Raw genomic sequence first — 21,123 nt, 5'->3', positions numbered from 1 at the left:
GTATCGCAACCCATGCATCCCTACACCCCTCGGGGCGGGCTCGCTCCGAGGGTAGAAATAAACCGGCGGGAGATCGCTCGGGGTCTTCCTGCCTACGAAGTAATTCCGGTGTCCTATGCATATTATTTGATCCACATACCAGTGCCTAGTCGGGCCTAGCCCCAGATCACCATACCTTTTCCGTAACATTCGGCTAAGGAACAGTGTCATTCTGTGCACTTTGTTGAAGTAAAATCGTAGTCCTTCTTCTATTTTTGGTAAATGTCCCATTTTTTTGCTTTAAAATTCTGGTCTCCCTAGTTTATATGCTTGTTCGAAAGTGTGCTGGGTTGGGTGTTTGCTTTCCATTCTTGCTAGCAAGAAAGCTCAGTGGATTTGCGCACCTGCTGCAGAGATCTTTTGTCAGCTACTCGGTTAAAATAAATCCTGATAGGATAGATTCAGCCTTTAATTTTTCCCACTCTGATTACATCCGTACAGTTGAGATTGCTTGTGGTAAAACGTATTGCTCATTAGAGCGCCGAGAAACTATAAGACCATCACAAAATTCATTATACTTAAAAATAAATGAGTGATTACCGTTTTTAAATACTTTGATGTTCACATACTCTACATAATGTTTTCTAGATAAGAGAAACATGAATCTATAAAATGCAAATAAATAATTGGTGATGTCTTTCGGTCTAATCACAGTGAGCAGCTCTGCACAGGACAGACATGCACCTCCATTTCCAGAGTATGATTAATATTTCTTCAGTGTAGCATTATGTATAGAATATTTGACCTATATAAAGACCTCTCAATAAACAGATGATAAATACCAATAAATAAATGCTGGTAATTAATTTGTCTCCGGTGGGTGAAAGGCTGAAACATCTATTCTGTCACATACAGAGATCTCCGAATATGGTTACATCCCTTGTGCTGCATTATCTCGGCAGCTTAATGACGTAGAAAGCTACAGTCTAAGGGCCCGAGGAGTGGATGTGGGACCTGAAGGTTACTCACTACCAGTGTCAGGTGGGGCAGGAAAGGGAACTGGCAGACTGTGAGATTAGCTCAGTTTGCTAAACGTGGCTAAAAACACACACAATTGGTGTCATTAAGGAACAGGATTAGAAAGTGGGTCTCGTGGTGACAAGTTTACAGTCATCCATAAAACTACATCCACACCGCAATGCTCTTTAACTTTATGTAGTGATAGAAGATGTGTGTATGGTACTCTTTCAAAACTGTAGCATTTGTTTGCAAATGTGGGTAAAAATATTGCTGTGAAATACACTACTTGTCTTAAGGATCACGACCCTGCTAAAGACACAAAGAAATTGCTAATATTTTTAAATGCCTGTCTCGCAGACATGATCCCAGGCGCGCCCCCACTGGATCCTCAAGGCTCACCCGAATCAGTTTGGTGAGTGCCAGCACTTTTTTTCCCCATTTTAAGCACTGGACGCAACCAAAGGTACCACAGCTCCAAAAGTGCACGAAAGCGCTATTCAAGATTGTTTAGCCAAAACATTTAAATGACAGGTAATGATCTGAGACAGGTACACCGAAGCGAGACATGTAAAGCGAAGCGTTGTTCTCAGGTCGTACCAGTGATGACGTCCCCACGACACAGAAAGCTTGTCGGGCAATACACTGGTATTTTTTTTTAAACATCTTTTTATTAAAGTTGAACAACTACTCAGCTTATAACCACAGATTCACAGATTTAAAATCACAGCTGATAGAAGAAGGTCACCCATGCAGGCCGTCAACAGTGTTGAACGTTTTACATCGAATGTGTGGGGGACTTGGTGCCCGATGCACTGGTATTTTATGGGCAAATAAGGAATACAAAAAAGCACGTGAAATTAGAGCGTTACATGAAGATGGTTGCAGCGTTCTTTGGGAGATTAGGCGGTGGAAAAGGGGCAAGAAGCTGGAGAATGATGAGATATTTTCAGGGGAAAATAGGGTCCATGTTAAACAAGCACTGGCGTTGCCAATAGGTCTCGCAGTAGGAAAGTTGGAGCTATTGGTTTTGTAAATGACAAAGCCCTTTATGTTTTTAAAATGAAAACAAAAATAAAAGGCATTGTTATTTGCAATTGTAATAGCTCAAACTCTCGTGAATGCGAGACCTATTGCATTGCATAGCCAATAGGTCTCGCCTTTGGGACCTTATAAGTGTTTAGCCATGCAACAGTTGGTGTTGTTGCACCAAGGATATTGTGCTGCATAACTAAATACTTATAAGGCCCTAAAGACGAGACCTATTGGCTATGCCAAAACTTGTTTCCCATTTACACCGTTCACCCTCATATACATCTGTAAAGTGTATTATTATTTATATACGTAAAGAAGCTGTTCTGTTCGAATTCAATAAATAAAATTGAAAATTGCATTTGTTTTTAGAAAGGATAACTAAAAGTAACAGCAATGTTTAAATTGTTAGATATTTTAGAGCAGTTGATTTTATAGAATTGCGAAAAAATATCTGGGGCAGGGTAGGTTGATTTTTTTTCACGAGCGTGGCTCTGCATCGAACAGTTTAAACACCACTGATTTAAGGTCTGGAAGGACTGCAATGTCCCCGGGCTCCCAGTCAATGGGGTCAATTGTACTAATGAGCACGGAAATGACGCAAAATCAGCACAGCCATTGAAAATAGGAAGCGAACCGGAAGTGACGTCGTTTGGGAGGGGAAGTGGCCTTTCAAAACAAAAACAAGAAACGCTGATAGGGGTGTCAATCAAACTTACAGCAGCAACACATGGGCTCGTGAGATTATGTCACACAGGACTTTTGGGAAAGCAAGATAAATATACACTGGGTGTTTGTTCCAGTTCAAGTAGCCCGAGGTGTTAATCCTCCTACCTGCTGCCGCTTCAGACGGAGGCGGCTAAGGAGAGAGGTCCACTGGGCTCGGATACAACTAACAGCCCCTAAATCGAATAGCACTTGCACTCATCTGTCTGTAACATACCACAAGGGCTACTTTCTTTTAGGGACATGGAAGGAGGGATAAGGACGAATTCAGATTGCAGGATTGGGCAACGAAATCCGTGTGAAACAATCAATTGCAACGTCAATATACACATAGTAAGGTTTTGAGTGCTTTCGAGAGATCTGTTTTAGAGATAACTGTGCAGTTTACCGTCATGCACCTAGGCTTCTTGAGTGAATGTGAACTGTTTGTAGCTGCAAAAAAAATAAGAAACAATAAAGTGAAAACTGCGTCGGGAAAAAAAAGCCACAGGAAGGGAATAGATGGGAGAGGGAGGGAGAACAATGGCGCATAGAGGAAGTGTCTGCACGGGGGAAGGGGGAACAAACTCGGACATATTTAAAAGTTATAGCGGGACCCCCCATAAACCGGGCGCCGTGCCGAGTTGGAAAACCAAGACAGAAGGAAGCGGGAAAGTGTTTGCTATACCTGTGCTGCCTAAATGAAAGTAAACAAATACCATTTTTTTTTATTGCACAACGTTGATAAAGCGGGTGTCGCGCTGAAGACAGGAGGGAGTGGCAAAGAGTTTACAATACCCGAGCGCACAAAGGAACATCGTGGCAGCATGCATGCGTGAACAGCGATGAAAGCTGGGTCCTTTACTGAAAATTTCAGCGAGTTGTCAATCTTACCGCATAAGTGGAAATCACGGGTTTAACGTTCCGATAGTAAACTCCGGTGTAATCACTCTGGAGAGTGTAACGTGCATGGGTGTCTGAAATGATCGTACCATCAGGGTTGGAAAAAGCGAAAAAGGACTCATACATGGCGGCCGGGAAACTGAAAGTACGGCCGGCCAGCCATGAATAATTAGGGGAGGAGAAGCCGCAGAGCGCATGCTGGGAGAAGCCCTTTGATGTGGTGGCGGCCGTGAAAAAATGCAATTAGGAGGAAGGGAGGGAGGCTGATGCGCGTGCTTGTTTGGTCACGTGATCCACGTGAACTCGAAGAAAACCGCACCAAAAAGCCCTTGGTTTCACGAGTATTTTGAGCACTTGAATTCTCCCAATTTCCCATTCCTTCGGAATGGAAAAGGTGAGACCTAAAAAAATACCTGTTACTCTGGGGTGAATTTGTTTAGACAAATGTACAAGGAGGAGTGTCAGGATGCATGTTTTTCACCTAAAGTTGGCATTGTAACTCAGTATGAATCTTTATTGTTTCAGCTTTTCATATCTATGCCATACAATAAAACATTGCTTAATACAAAGCATTCTTTACCAAGCATTAGCAAAGCCAATAGGTCTTGGTAATGAGAGAGTTATTGCTGTTGTCAATGTCTTTTAGCCATGTATACACACATTTTCGTACCAAATACACACTTTTCAATTATGGTATACATATAGTAATTCAACCAAACAAAAGCTTCTAATTTAGTAGGCTGGACTGCAGTTAGGACAGCTACTCATATGTAGCTGGATAGCTACCAGTAGCTCCAAGCTACTAGTTGGAGAAGCCTGAAACAGACTATTTCTTACAGTGAAACTTGAAGAGACACATGCAGCCCTCTACAACGCATTAGAAAACGGACATTGGACAACACTTTCACAGTTAGAAGCCACTTTCAATCAACCAATCAATAACAAAAAGTAGTGTCCGGGTCGAATACCGGCTCACACAGCAATGTTACAATGTCCACTTGCACACCTGGTCAAAAAAGCACACGTCACTTTAGGCTCCCATAAGGAAAATAACATAAAGCCCAAGTACACCAGGCACAGATAGGCACAGGGCACAGTGCAATAGCCCCATATATCTTCAGCAACCAGTCGCAAACGTAAGAGACACATAGACGAAGGTGATCAGGGCAACAGTGATGAGGATCATAATGTGAAGTCCAGAACTTCACAGAGCAGCCATGTGCCTTCAGGGCCAAGTCAATGTCGAGCACAAACCTCTGGGCACTACTGATACCCAGATCAGGGTGCAAGAAAAGAACCTTCATCACCATGATAGTAAACACTAAAACCCTGCAAGCTTACAGGTAATTTACGTGAGACTATGCCACGTGACGTTCACTTACACATGCCGTTACAAATCAAAGCTGGGATGCAGGAGCCCTCATTGCTTACTGTAAAAAGAACAGCCATCTTGATTTTCCACAACTAATAGGTCAAACAATTAACTTACACTGAGTTAGTTCTAAGGTTGAAGCCCATGACACAAAAGATGGCTTGAAATTATTTTGACATCTGACATAGAACAAAAAATAGGTCGTCTCATATCAGTGACCTAAAAGACAGCATTAATAGAATTGTAAAAATATATGTTTTTAGGGGATGTGCATTTTGCTATAGGTCAGTAAGTTGTCAGAAGCTTTATGGCTATTAAATTGCTCAGTATTTTGGGTAGTAACTTATTGTGTTTTCATAAAAATTGCTGTACCAACATAACACTGATCGTGTACTAACACAAAAAGTGACACATCATGGCTTTTTTGAGCTTCCCACCATGCATTGAGGGGGGAAGGGCGTGATAGTTAAGTGAACCATACACTTAATATTCCATATACTGGTCGCTATTTTAGAGCGGGGAATTTTTCGAAAAAACAGGTATGCTAGAACAGTTTTCATCAAAATGGGCACATCATATTCCACTCATTAAATAATGTAAGTAAGAACTATGGTAATTACTAATTGCCATTCCGTTCTAACTACAATTATTTAAACCTTTGACAAACTGCGCATGCCTGTGTTAGATCAGAAAGATCCACAAGACTTGCAAGATTGTAAGTACTAGATATTACAATCCTTGTTATTTTTCATACCTTGATGAGGTTACTGAAGTTAAAACGCTTGTTTTGTCTTCGCTCAAGATTTTATGTGAAATAGAACTTGCTTGCCCTAGCGTGGCAGCCGTTTTAAGAGGCTGGGTGTGGGCGGGGTCACTGCAATGCTTGTAGACGCCACCTTATCTGAGTTATTGGAAGCAGGTTGTGTATCTTCTCAGAGATTGAACACGGTACAGCGAGCGAGTGAAAAATCAGGCGCTCATGTAAATTGCTCTAAATCAAAGAAAAAAGTAGTTTTGAAAACATTTGCTAAAATGGGAGCTGGGGATGAATAGTAGGAATTGGTCCTTGTTCTTGGGGCAGGCAAAACACAGGAAGAGGCATGATGCATGCATGCCTTGGACAAATGGTGAGAAAGAATATGAGAGTGATAATAGAGGCACCAAATGGGAAGCCTATGGACGGGCTGAAGCCCACAAAGTATATACAGCTTGTCTCTAGGAGACTGCGCATAAGCTGTTTAGAGCCAAGACCCAAAAATCAGACTCAGGGCTATTCGTTGTAAAATCCCATGACTAGCACCGAACAGATCATTCAACAGTCTTATTATAATACATTTCTAGTTAAGCTGGCAAGGTAAGTGACAGTTGAGAGACTGCGATGTGTTACCCTTCGCAAAGACAAAAAATGCAAAAACAGGTAATACAACTGATATAAGCTCAACATAAGGCTTCAAGCATTACAAACCCTCCTTGCGCAACAAGTGCACCTAACACCTCAGGATTGCCGATGTTGGGCTGCAGATAGAGGGATGTGCCTTTGTAAGGAAGTCCTGACAAAGAAACCATATCAAGTAAAAGCCAGCCATGGCTGCCGAAGGATGAGTCCTGTGGATATGCAAAGACCATGTAGCAAATTGGTTCCACCCATATAGTCCACGAGGGGCCATATTACAGAAAGTGCCTTGGGTGCACAACGGGCATGTGTGCCCACTTTGTACACCCCCGGCACACATTGGTATTACAGAAGGGGCTGCAGACATTTGTGCAGCCCATTCTGTGATACAGATAGTACTGGCGCACATGTAGCAGCGCTTCTTTTTTCCATTTCAAGCACTGGACGCAACCAAGGAACTACAGCTCCAAAAAGTGCACAAATGCAATATTCAAGATTGTTTAGCCAAAACATTTAACTGACAGGTATGCACCTCAGTCAGGTACAGCAAGACATTTGAAGCATGGCGTTGTTTTACAACAAAGTGTTCAGGTTGTATACAAGTGATGATGCCCCCATGACATAGAAAGCTCATGCGGTGATGCACAGGTATTTTATGAGCAAATAAAAAATAAAACATGTGAAATTAGAGAGTATGATGCAGATGGTTGCAGCGTTCTTTGGGAGATTAGGCAGTGGGAAAGGGGCAAGAAGCTGAAGAATGATGAGATAGTTTAGCAGAAAAAAAGGTTACAGGCACATGTACAACCAGCACTATCACAATAAGGGTTCCCTCATTTGCATGGGGACGTGGCCCCATGTAAATGAAGGAATCTCTTTACCTCTGCACCAGCGCTCTATTATGGATGTAGGCGCAAAGGTAGCAAAGGTAAAGAAGGAGTCAGGATGTGCACTAAAAATGTGCCACAAAAAGGTGGTACATTATCAGTGCATCCCCTGATGGCAGCCCTCGGAAGAGGACAAGGGTAGTCCTATGGACTCCTGGACATCCCCTTGTAGGAGGATGAAGTCATGCACTGCATCCGCCTGCAAAGGGATCTCTAATCCCTCTTTAAAGTGCAGACGGGTTGCTGCCTGCACAGTAAAACACAGATTGCCTGTGAAGCAGCCGCTCTGTATTTCACTTGAATGCGCTGTCCCAGGGCAGTATGACCTTCCAGCTGCCGTCAGGGCAGTGCATTCACTGTAATAGGATGCGTTTTTCCTGTTTGCCCAGGGAGTACCTATTTAAAGCTATGCAGTGGTGCACACAGGATAAGTGCGCCCTATGTGTATTAGGTCTCCAGGATATTTTGCTTTGACTACCCCATTTTGAGAGCTTTGTTGTGAGTGAATCTCACTACCTGAGTCTCACTTCCGATAAATTCTTCTTAATTTGACCGAGCATGTCTACCGCAAGGGGTACACAAGGACAACATCAAAATCAGGGCCAGTGGTGGCCTCCGGGTCCATGGGGATACCATCAACTAACGTATGGACAACCCATGTTCCCACCCCAACCACATTTTTTCTCAGACCCGTCTTTTTTAGGAAGAGGTCGAGGCCGTGGCAACGGCAAGAGAAGAGGACAACAATCAGTACATTGGGAAACAGACTCTACCTTTCCCAACACTCGGAGCAGGAAGGCAGCCCAGCCTTTCCCAACACTCGGAGCAGGAAGGCAGCCCAGCCCCCGACGAGCACAGGGACGACCAACATCTAACAGTCAACTTGAGCTCCCGTTACCTTACAGCTGACGAAGAAAACGTCCTTGAAAAGGGATTGGGTTTTGTCCCCACTAATGAGGGAAACCCTTTCGAGACTAGATGCGAGCTAGAGAAGTTTTTCAGAAAGGCCAGGCTACACTTTTTCTTTAAAGATAAGGTAGAAGATGTCGACCCTGAAACAGACCATTTGAACAACACAGGATTACGGGTTAAGTCTACATTTACCCCCTTTTCCTACCAGGTTCCAACTCAGGTGGCGACTTTTGAAAAAGCAGTGACATATGACATCATGTCTCTACATGATACAAAACATTGTTGTTTTCAGAATCTTTGCAAACAAGAGAGAAATGCCCTAATCACACTTTCTAAAGATCAATCAATCACTATCAAGCCAGCGGACAAAGGGGGAGCTACAGTTATTCTCGATACATCTAGCTACCGAGAAGAATGTCATAGACAGTTGAGCAATAGGAATGCCTACCAGCCGCTTACCAGTGACCCCACTAACCGTCTGCTTATCGAAATCAAAACGATGGTTGACGAAGGTCTAGCGGAAGGGTGGATTACTACAGAGGAGGCAAAATTTCTAGTCACAACTAACCCGGTGATGCCCGGATTTTATTGCCTACCTAAGATACATAAAACAACGAGGCCACCCCCAGGACGCCCCATCATTTCAGGCATAGGTTCACTACTTGAACCTTTATCCACCTTTGTGGATTTTTTCTTGCGCCCATTGGTAAAAGAAATGCCCACATTTTTTAAAGACACTGCAGACGTACTAAGACTGCTACCTACAATAGAATTTGATGTCTCTACTGAACTTTTGGTAAGCTTTGATATAGAGTCCCTCTATACCTGTATTCCACAGGAAGAAACTCTTGAGGCTATAAGACTACTCCTTTCCAGCAGAGAATTGAATAGCTGTACCCCGTGAACTTTATCATGGAATGTGCCAGACTGGCTATGATGCTAAATTTCTTTAAATTTGAGGATCAGATATACCTACAGACCTCCGGAACATCGATGGGGAGTGTTTTTGCCCCCAGCCTCGCCAACCTCTATGTTCATCTATTTGAACAGAACTGTGTACTCAACCATGGCAACCCTTTTTTTGGAAAGGTGTTGCTATGGAAACGGTACATAGATGATGTTCTTATGGTTTGGCGAGGCACTCCATCAGAGGTAGGGAAGTTCCACGAGTGGCTCAACCTACAAAATCAGTTTCTCAACTTTACTGTGGAAACAAGTAAGGAACAACTTCCATTTCTTGACATTCTAATCTATCCTAAAGATGGCAAACTCGAATGTGAGCTATATAAGAAGCCAATGTCAAGGAATTCCCTTTTAGTCTATAATAGCCATCACCCACGATCCCTACGCAACAATCTTCCAGTGGGTCAATTTCTCCGTATCCGGAGAAATTGTTCATCAAAACCGATGTTTGACAAACATGCTAAAGTGTTGGCTACTCAACTGAAGAAACGACAATACCCAAGATATTTGGTTAAAAGAGCCTGGAAACGTGCCTCCAACAACAACCGGGAGGCACTGCTAGAACCTCAAGTACATAAAGCACCTCTAGACAGACTTACTTTTGTGAGCACATTTAGTGTGCTCTCTAATCACATCCAAAAGATAGTGCGGAGACATTGGAGGATCCTGAACATCTCACAAACCTCAATTCCCCCCCTCCAATCTCATTCAAGAGGGCACCATCTGTCAGGGATAGTCTGGTACACACGAGACCCAAAATGTTGTCACCAGTCGCAAACAACACCCTATGGGACTTACCAGCAGTACAGGGCCATTTTCCCTGTGGCTCTTGTAGCGTCTGCCCGCAGACCTACAAAAACAACAGTGTAGATATAGGCACAGACAAACCATGGGTTTTAAAAAGACACACTAATTGTAACACTGAGCAAGTTATCTATATGATAACCTGTCCATGCTCACTACGTTATATTGGTCACACCACTCGTAAAATCAAACTAAGAATAAGTGAGCATAAAAGCACTATTCGTTGCCAGAAACAATCAACTCGTTTGACCACACATTTTCTGACTCTAAAACACAAAGCTGACAAATTGAGATGGGTGATACTAGAACATCCATTCATTCCATCACATATCAGTGATGTGTCAAAATTTCTCTTTATCAAAGAGCAAAAATTGATTTTTAGAGTCAAGAACGATGTGCAGGGATTGAATGATGATATTCCATGGTCATCCCTCTAATGCTACCATGAACTTCAAACATAATGGCACTGTAGTGTGAATACCACTTAACACAACATACTAGTGGTTGTTATACCTTTACAGATTGTGCCAATATCCAGCAAAGACTGTGTTCTGATTCGTTATACATACATCCTATGCAACCTCAATGTATGAATCTCAATACGTGAAACCCATGAATTTTCTTTCTTTCTTTTATTCTGTGCCAAACACAATGGCCCTTTACAAACCTCACTTGATATAATGTCCTGTCCCACAAACTACACGTTGTGTGCGATACAATCAAGATCTCGTAGACGACTAGACTCAACATTACATCAAGCGTGAACATATCATCAACACACTTTCGTATGCGATTGCGCTGTAGAAGCGGCTAAATATTGCGCATGCGCTGAAGTTAGTTCACTCCTACGCGAGCCGGTAGACAGCAGAGTGTTCACAGGCGCATGCGCATTTGTATAAATACTATTACCTATATCCAATGCGCATCTGTGAACAAATGGCGTCTCTTCTCACGCAGGCGCAATATGACCCTATTAAGCTTCGTTCATTGTCAATTATCTAATCATTGCGGGTATAAATAACCCGCGGCCGCTCCATGTCATTACCTCCACTTCCTCTCGGACGCTAGAGAGGGGTACCGATGGAGAGGTAGGTCGCAGGGTTCGTGGTTCCCGGTTTTTACTAGGTTTTACAAGGTTCCCCCCTCTTTGAGAGTATTCTATGGTGTGATTTGAACACCTTAAAATCAGCCAGTAGTACTTTTTAATTATCAAATAACAACTTAAATAGACAGCTCGTTTTTCCAGTCAGTTCCCTCACACTGTCAGCTTGTTGTTCTAGGCACTTGTGGTCCCCCCCCCCCCTTTTTGTAGCAATTAGGTTTTCTAATATTGTGCAAAACTCAACTTTGTGAACTAAGTGGGCATGATGTTTTCATTGTGCCTAATCTTTATTCTCAATTTTGCACAATAGAGCGGTGCCTCAATTTTCCTGAGCAGGACGCCGGGCGAGGTGAGGTCTACTACCCACATAAAGCTGGGTAAGTATCAATCTTATCTCAATTCAGTTCTTCTTTCCCCATATCTAAGTTAATGGGTTAGTACATATACCTTCAGTTCAGCGTCTCCTGTGGTGTATAATACAGAGACAAAATTACTCTATGTGTGTTCTAGGCACTGTTTGATTGGCAAATGTAGAGCTCTTCAAATCATAATATTTTCATGTGGTTCTCTACTATGTTTTCCCGTAGGTAAGGATCACAATATCCAACATCCCTGGACACATTGGGGCTCCAAGGTCCGGGTAGGATGTTTATATTCTTGTTATATATAAAATCACATTCACATCTATTTTCTGTGCAGTAGTTTTTTCATTCTGATTTGGTCCTGAAGAAAGCCGGATAACACTTCCTTTTGGCTGAAACATGTCGACCGTCTTGCACAGCCTCACTGGCTAGTCATATTGTCAGACTACTAGGCGTAGTTTTTATGGTTGATACCAGAACAATACTCATTAAACTTAATTTTTGTTCAGGTAATCAATTTTAATTTACACTCACTTACACACACTGCACCTCATCAGCAACCAATTGAGAATAAACCTTGAATGGAGACAACAATTGGTATCCACAAGTATACCGTCATATGATGGTCAGGATGTTGCTTGGATCCACAACCCATCTCATATGAGGACACTCCACCACTTGGGTGGTCTGATGAGAATTTCTCAACCACCGATTATTCTCTTTGGTTAGCCCCCCTTTTTTGATCTCATAGTTTGCCTACAACTCTGCCTTAGGACACACTACAAAACTTCACTTCATGACCCAGGTATTCCGTTCTGTAGTATATACCGCCAGTGTCCATCTTTTAAAATAAGGCCGCTATGGCACAGATAAGGTGTGGGGCAAGGAGCTGGTTACACATGAACAGGTGTGCACACGTGTGCGGGCTGCATGTGTGTGACTACCATCATGCACAGTCTGGTAATTGCACAGAGGGAGCCTGGCACAGAAGGCACTCTGCAAAATTGATGCTGACTTAAGGTAGATTTTATAATAATGAGCATTTAATGAGCAGTAGAGCTTTACCAGGACATCTGTAGTGCCTTAACTGTATTAAACATATAGGCAAAATCTGCCCAACCCAGTACAGGAGAGTTTCACAACACTTAGGCCTACGGGGTCCAGCAATATATCGAATTGGGTAAAACATGCATTCAAAGTTTGAATGTACATGTCTCAACACACTACATAAACATTTTATGAAACTTCAATAACAGTCATATTTCTCTGGCTCTGCTCCTAATCCGATTCTAGCCCTTTGTCCCCACCTACTGGGCAAAAATTAATTACTCTGCTCCCCAGCAGAGGCAACAAAGACCTCCCTACAAAAAAGAAGCAAATATCAGTGATTGAGAGCGGAAAGTTGTGTGGGGGAAATCTGCATCTGATAATTAGCCCATTAGAACAAAGGGCCAGACCTCTGACGCTAGACATAAGGTGCTCGCCTTTGTCATTTTGGATTAAGCAATGATGTCAGCAGGGGCGGAGCTGAGACCCCTGATGAGCTCTTTCCAGAGCCGATTGTCTCAGATTGCTGTGAAGGTGGTTGGGTCCAGGGTGAATATATGATGTGGCATCCTAGGAGTGGCCAGGGGTGTCTGGTAACTGGATTCCCATCCCCACTTAAAAACCCCAGCACAAGCACAAGGGAGAGACAGTTGATAAGACTCTGGGAGAAAATGGCGAAAGGATGCCCAGCTGGAAAGAGAAGTCATCTGATGCCTTGCAAAGATGGACTAAGAAATTTGGCGTCAGCTGACTCCCAGGACAAGGATGGGTTTATGCAGCACAATGGTCCCCTGATACTCAATCAGGTTGAGTTGGTGTAAAGACCTGGAATCCATTGCTCCCCCGCAGGTTCTCTGCAAGAGAGCTAGGAGGATGTGGGGCCTAGGGAATGCAGGCAGGAGGGTACTCTGCTGGCTGTTTGTGAAAGGGCTGTGTGAAACGCTCTCAGCAGCAGGAGAGGAGCCCCAGGAGCTGAGCAGAGGGGAGGGCTGGTGCAGGGAACCAGCAAATCCAACTCCCACAAAATGTGCCACTTTAGAGGCCAGGAGCACTGATGAAAATGCTCATTGTGGCTAATCCTTGCTGCCAGGTTCCAAACTAGCCTGACCACAGGAAAATCATCTCAACGTGGCTAGAGAACGTGGATTGAGAAATGTACCCCCAAAATACAAGAAACTGAGCGTGTGGTACTGAGCTGTATATTTAATGATTCCCCCCGGAAAGGGCCAAGCACCGGGGACTGCGAAAAGCCCATTTATCATGTATATAAATGGAGTTGGGGGTGCGTATGGGGGCCCCCTTCCCCAACACGACTTTGGCCCTTGGAACCTCATCCCCCATGGACTGGCACAACTCATGAACTCAGGTAAACCCCATCCTCCCGGGGACTCAGAGGGCTGCAAGAAATAAACAGCGGGTCGACCACTCATTCGATATTTACTACTTTAGTAAGGAGCGTCTCATAATATTTTTGTGAGGATATTAATATCTATAAAAAAAGTGTGGATGTGGGAAGGAGAAGCAAAGATATGAGATAAAAAAATAATTAGTGAGATGATAATGTTTATGCTAGCAAGATTGAGTGGATGGGACAGATGGGGAAGAATATGTCTGATTAGTTCAACATTTATAGAAAAAAGTACACCTAAATATTTAACTGACTATTTCCAAGACAATGAGGGGTCTAGAATATGCTGGTGTGGAGTAATCTTCTTAGATTTCCTCTTTTTATGTACTTGGTGCCAAAGTATTTCTGTTTATGAAATACATTGACTCAAACTTTCCAAAGGCATCTTTAACTGTTAAATCAGTGTATCTGCAAGGTGCAAGTGGAAACAAGGTTTCAATACAATGTTTGCTTTTGCTAAGCAGTGATGACTTTAGGTAATCTGTTCTTTATCCAACAGGGCTCACGTGAAAACAAATATTACATCACTGTATTCTTTTCCTGTGAATACAGACTGCTAATGGGCACTGTATAGATTATAATACCCAAGTGTGCTGGTTTATAAATGGATAAGGCCTTCTGCAAAATAAATTAATGGATCAGTACTTTTCTGTAGACTTCTTGTATAGAGTTTGCTCTATCTGCCTGAGAAGGGCTTTGGTTTTTTACCTCTGTAAAGCACATGTAAATAATGTATTAATACTAACACATTCAGTCTTAACAAGCTTGGGATAAAATGTCAAATAAGAAAGAGAGACCGAGTTTATAAAGTGAATTAGGATCAGGAATGAGAGGGGGCTTGAGAAGAACCATTGAGAGTGAAGGGAGGAGGCGAGCTATACAAGTGTGAAGCAAGTTTGCTAATAAGAGGTGTCAGCACCATCAGGTAGCAGGATCGCTGAAAGAATCGGTAGAAAAGTAGAAAGAGGGGGGAGAGGGTAAGTTGAAGTCCAATTGTACAGATAGTGAGCTGAACTAAAAAGTGGCTATAGATCTAGAAAGGGTCTGAACATATAGATTTTTACTTTTTTCAAAACTTCACAAAGTGTTTTTAACACCCGAGGTAGTCCGGTAGAGAGTTCCATCGGGGAGGGGCTTGTCTACCAGAGTAACATTGAGTGGTAGCCATGTGTAACTCTGCTCAAGAGACTTTGCTCTCTATAAGAGACTTTTAATGAAGATATCAAATAGATTTGTTTGCTGGAGGATGGCTTTCAGCAAGAGGCAAGTGTAGTATGTGGGTAGTTTGGTAAGTTGTTTTCATTACCTGTTTCATAGTGTATGTTTTTATTGGTCCTAATGGAATGCGATATGGCTGGAGTCCTACGAACACTCTACATTCCAGGTTCTCTGTATTTGTATTAATGTTGTGGAATGCTGCATTCATTCTTGGCAGCCCCACTTTTCATATTGGGCATTTCTCCATGCGACATTAATAAAGAAGCTTCACCAGCAAACTCTTGAAGAATTATTTAATGATTACTACATCGATTTGGCGACAAGGATAGAATACTACATTAATAAAGAAGCTTCACCAGCAAACTCTTGAAGAATTATTTAAGGATTACAACAGCAAGCCTGTCTGAATTTGATTCTGACTTCCATAGGAACGCAGTACCAGTCTCAGATGGAAGGAGTAATAGGATCACATTTTCGCGCAAGAAATCACTGTCCACACTTCTTTAAGGAGCAAGAAAGGCCACTTTATTTTAAGACAGGTGCATCATAAATTTCTTGACCACATTCATTATTTATTTATTTCATAAATTCAACTCTACAGTAAGCCTAAACATCCTAACTACCAGAAACCCGAAACTAACTCTTGACTACTACTCCTAGGATTACCCAACGAGCTACCCTTCAGGATGGCCAACCCGCTCCAGGCTGCCCACCCCACTAGCAAAAACCGCCTCCTAAAAGAACAAAGACACCTGTCCTAACAGTGGCAAAGCCCTAATACCCGAGCAGCGCCTAGAGCACCGCAAAATAAAAAACCCAAACTAAAGGAATAAAGGGAGGGTGGGTGGGGCAAAACAAAACCTCCCTTCCCTTGCCTCCCGCTACGCAGTTCCCAACCGCCAGCCTGACTTCCCCTTATCTAGTCCCCTAATCAACCCCACCTGTTTCCCTGATTCTCGCGCGAACGCACCCAGGGAAAGACCAGCTCGCGCCTGGCTCTCCCTGGGTCCCCCCACGCGCAAGAAATCACTGTCCACACTTCTTTAAGGAGCAAGAAAGGCCACTTTATTTTAAGACAGGTGCATCATAAATTTCTTGACGACATTCATTATTTATTTATTTCATAAATTCAACTCTACAGTAAGCCTAAACATCCTAACTACCAGAAACCCGAAACTAACTCTTGACTACTACCCCTAGGATTACCCAACGAGCTACCCTTCAGGATGGCCAACCCGCTCCAGGCTGCCCACCCCACTAGCAAAAACCGCCACCCAGGAAAACCTTTAGCGTTTTCCTGCCCCACCTAAAAGCGGAAGGGAAGGAGCACACCACAACTGCACCTGAAGAACTTTGGCAATCAAATCCCTGAGCTCCAGAAGGTAAAAGGAAGTGCCCAATGAAGACAGATGGACACCGTCCTCACAGAATAAATGCGGTTCTGAAACTTTTAAATGATAATGAGCCAAACTGTATATACATAAATGGTGACAAAAAAGTCGCATTGTTCTATTCACTTTGCGTCATGCCTTTTCCAGGGCGGAATGGCTCCTCGCCCCACGCCATTGCAAACGAGGCACGAACTCAGTCCATATCAGCATGGTGCTCACCCATGTGGTCTTGATGACTTCAAGGTCTTGTTTCATTAATTTTAACAAAGTCAAACCAGAGAGAGAAACTAAGTCGTTTTCCCCAAGATGCAGCACCAGTAGATCCGGAGGGACCCCCAAACACTTCGAAACCAAAGAAGCCAAGGCGGGAAAAAGACCACCCCAGCGCATGCCCCCCGTGCCATGCCAGGAGACTTCATGCGTCAGGCTGTTTAAACCAAGTGATCTCCCACAAAGCTGACTTGCAGCGGCTACAGCAGCCCGTTTAACAAAAGAGTGCCCCAGAATCCACACCCTCCTTTTGGATCCAGCGACTGAGGGCCAAGGACCTAGGAGAAAAAGAAATGTTAGGCAAAGCAAAGGCGGACTATTTTCTCACATACTTTTCACAACATTTAGAGCGCCAACGCCCAATACGTCGAATTTGGGACCAATCCCACCCCAACCTAGCGGCCTCCGTCGCCGCCTCAATCCTGAATGAATGGGTACCAAATTGAGAAGGATCCCTCCCCAGGCCCAACAAAACCTTGCGTAATACAGCCAACAATTGAGGTGCAACTATGGGGCTACCATCAGCATGACAAAAAATTGTCCCCGGGGTAAAATGGGGAGAGGACACAAAAACCTCCCATTCCCCCACAGGGCAGCATGCAGAGACACCACTCCTACCCAGAAACACCCACTTACCCCTCCCCATCTGATCAGTTTTGGACATCCGCAGCCACAGCCGTACCCTGTCATGTTCCACCACCACCTCACTGCTGGTCATACCCACTCTACCCCGCAAACCCAGCAGTTCAGAGGCCCGAAATGCCCCAAAGAATAACCAGACAAAGCACAAACGAAATTTGTGACACTCAAAAGCATCATGGCAGCACACCTCCAATTGTGGTAAAAGCAACTGAAGCAAATCAAAAGTCACAGGCTGCCGAAGCTGCTGACCACCAGCCCGAAGCCTACCCAAACCTTTCAATACTTTACGAACCAACACCCCCCCAACAGGATCCCTCCCCCACCAAAGCTGCCCATAAAAAGAAACCCCAGCCAACTTGCCAGAAATGGTTTGTGAGAGAGGCCTTTGTCCGCTAAATGTAAAACAAACTGTAATAAGAATTGTTCATCAGATAACCCGGCCCTGACCGGCCCCGCCATCTCCTCACCAAACTGCAGAAACTCATGCCAGGCCTTCACATAACCCCGCCGTGTGGAGTCAGCCACTGAATTTTCGACCAAATGATGGACCCTCAATCCCCCAAGTCCCATACGTACTGTGGGATCGCCGTTGGTTCCAGGTCCGCCCCAGGAGCCAATTTGCGGAATTCGGACCACTGAAAGCGAGACAAAGAATCAGCGATACAATTAGAGGTTCCAGGAACATGCCGAGCTTTAAAGACAATATTCAGTTGTAAACACCGCAACATGAATGCGCGCAGGAGCCTCAAAACACGCAAGTCACGAGCCTTTTGGTTGTTAACAAGGTGAACTACTGCCATATTGTCCACATGGAACAAGACTGAGCGATTCTGAAATTCCTCCCCCCAGATACACAAAGCAACCAGCAGCGGGAAGAGTTCCAAAAATGCAATGCTGCGACCCTGTTCCTTCCAGTGCACAGGCCAGCCAGCCGCGCACCAACGACCTTCCCAAAAGATACCGAATCCGTGAGCTCCCGCCGCATCCGTGAACAACTGCACTTGCCACACCATGTCCTCGTCCGCAAAAAACAAGGACACACCATTGAAATCTTGCAGGAAACTGAGCCAGACAGTCAAATCGGCACGTACAGCAGTTGTAATGCGCACCCGATGATGAGGAAGGCTGGCGCCGGACATCGAAAGGCCCAGACGTCTACAAAACGTCCTACCCGCCCGAACAACCCGGCAAGCAAAATTGAGGTACCCCAAAAGTTTCTGGACGGTCCGCAAAACTACTTTACGCTCCCCCAACACCAGTCGGATGAAATCAGACATTTCTCGCACTTTAGCCGCAGGCAATCTCGCCATCATAGTCATGGTATCAATTTCGATCCCTAAGAAAGTCAGTGATGTACAAGGACCTTCGGTCTTATCCGGCGCCAAAGGAACGCCCAATTCCTCGGTCAGAGCCTGAAAGATTGCCAAAGCCGACTGACACTGCCCAGAGTGACCCTCACCAATGAAAAGAAAGTCATCAAGGTAATGGCAGACCAGGACGTGGCCGCTGACAAAAGTGAAGCGCCACTGCAGAAATGTACTGAAAGTCTCAAAGAGGGAACATGACACTGAGCAGCCCATGGGCAATACCTTATCAACGTAGAAACAACCATCAAAATGCATGCCCAAGAGACCAAAATCCCAAGGATGGATGGGCAGGAGCCGGAAAGCCGACTGAATGTCACTCTTTGCCAGCAAAGCCCCAACACCTGCTGTGCGAACTAGCCGCAAGGCATCATCCACGGAAGCATAAGTGACAGTTGAGTCAGCTGGGTCAATAAAATCGTTAATGGATGCACCCTTGGGCCAAGACAGGTGATGGATAAGGCGAAACTCCCCCACGGCCTTTTTTGGTACCACACCCAGCGGAGAGATGATCAAATCAGGGAGAGGGCAACTCAGAAAAGGACCAGCAATCCGACCCGCCGCAAGTTCAGCATCCAGCTTCTTCCGCACAACCTGAGGGCACTCCTTCGCAGACTTCAGATTGTCAGACCACCGACCCACCCTGGAACCCTGATACCCAATCCGGAACCCAACTCTGAAACCCCAGGACAAAATCTTAGCAGCCTCAAAATCAGGATAATCCACCAACCATAAATCCAGAACATCCTGCTTAATAGGAGTAGGAGCCCTTATGTACAAAGTGCTGAGGTTGTCCCCTGCCCCCTGAACCCCTCCCTTGATCTCCAAAGCGCTGTCCGGGAAAACACTGGGTGAGCGCATGTCGCCCCCCACACTGCGTACACTCATGCTTATATCTGCAAGCTGGTCGGTTACACGAACCCCTGTTAAAATGCCAGCACGTGCCCGAGGAGGATGACTGTCCTCTGCCCCACACCCCCGCCCCAGCAAGAGCAGGGCGAAATGGAAAGGGCCGATAGTGCACCGGTTGCCCACTAGCCGTGTGGGTCGTAGCGGGCGGGTGAGCCGATGCCATCCACTGTAGCCACAATTCCGCATCAACCTCACCCCATGAACGCTCAGGAAAAACACTCATACGGGCCCGGAACTCCTCGTCGTACAACAACCAGGCAAAGCCTCCAAAATAACTGTGAGCTTTACGTATGACATCAGCATATTTAAACATGTCTACCGCCTTACCCGGATGATGTTGGCAACAAACGCTGGCATAAATTAGAAAGGCCGAAGTCCAGTTCTCAATCGACTTCGGGACTCGAGGCCTCCGAGCCAATTCTAATTCCTCCTCCTTCGACCCTTCCTTAGCTTGGACATCTCTATGGAGAAGCCGAAACACATCCACAAATTCACCAGACCAGATGTGATTTTTTGTTTTCTCAGACAAATGGGACCCCAAAGGCATCCCCACCCCAGAATAAGGCAATCTTTTAGGCAGGATACTATCCTCCGTAACAGGTGTGGTAGCAGCCACCCCATTCCCCACTGTAGAAACTTCCCTTGAAGATTGTATGTATGTATGTATGTATAAAAGATTTTATTACGCGCTCTGCTACTACAGAGTATCCTGGCGCGATATGTGAACTAGAACAGAGCCGAACCAAGGAAGAAGGGAAGCAACTAGATACTGAGATTAAAAAGGTGAGTTTTTAACCCCTTCTTAAATTCTGCCAGTGTGGCTGACGCACGCAAAGAGAGCGGCAGGGCATTCGCGGATCGAGCTGCTTGGACAGAAATAGATTGACCACCCAATCTCACATATCTGATTTTAGGCGTAAACATCAGAAGGAGATTAGCTGATCGGAGTGCACGGCGAGGGGAATAAAACGTGAACCTCTTGTGCAAATATTGTGGTCCGTGTTGATGCAGGGCACGGAAGGCCAGGACCAGAGATTTGAACACAATACGATGGGCCACTGGAAGCCAATGGAGCTTTCGGAGATGAGCAGAAGCGCTAGTTCTTCTCGGGAGATGGAATAAAAGTCGGACCGCCGCATTCTGAATAATCTGCATTCGGTTGATTGCACACTAGAAACATTCGAAATCACCGGCCGCTCAAGCCTCGGTGCCAGAGCGACTCGCTCACCAACAACCTCATCACCCGTACCAATTGATCTTGTACTCTTAACAGGGAGACTCTCCCTTGGTTTCCACACGGCCAACCACCCATCCTTACCTCTTGGCAACTGCGCCGACTGCTGTTGAAAATCAACACGATCCCCTTGAGAAGGTCTAGTCCTCACTGCCTCTCGTACCGCTGCATGGTCCGCACGTGACTCCTGCAAAATACGAGAAACA

At 44.7% G+C, this 21,123-nt stretch overlaps 1 protein-coding gene across 1 annotated transcript in view; it reads right to left on the bottom strand.

Annotated features, from left to right (window-relative positions):
• Positions 1 to 21,123, bottom strand: part of SYTL4 (synaptotagmin like 4) — a 640,358-nt gene that overhangs the window by 542,989 nt on the left and 76,246 nt on the right. The window lies entirely within an intron of this gene.

The sequence above is a fragment of the Lissotriton vulgaris genome, chromosome 4_1 (genome assembly GCF_964263255.1).
Source record: "Lissotriton vulgaris chromosome 4_1, aLisVul1.2, whole genome shotgun sequence".
Taxonomy (NCBI): Eukaryota; Metazoa; Chordata; class Amphibia; order Caudata; family Salamandridae; genus Lissotriton; species Lissotriton vulgaris.
This window is presented reverse-complemented; position numbering and strand designations above follow the sequence as displayed.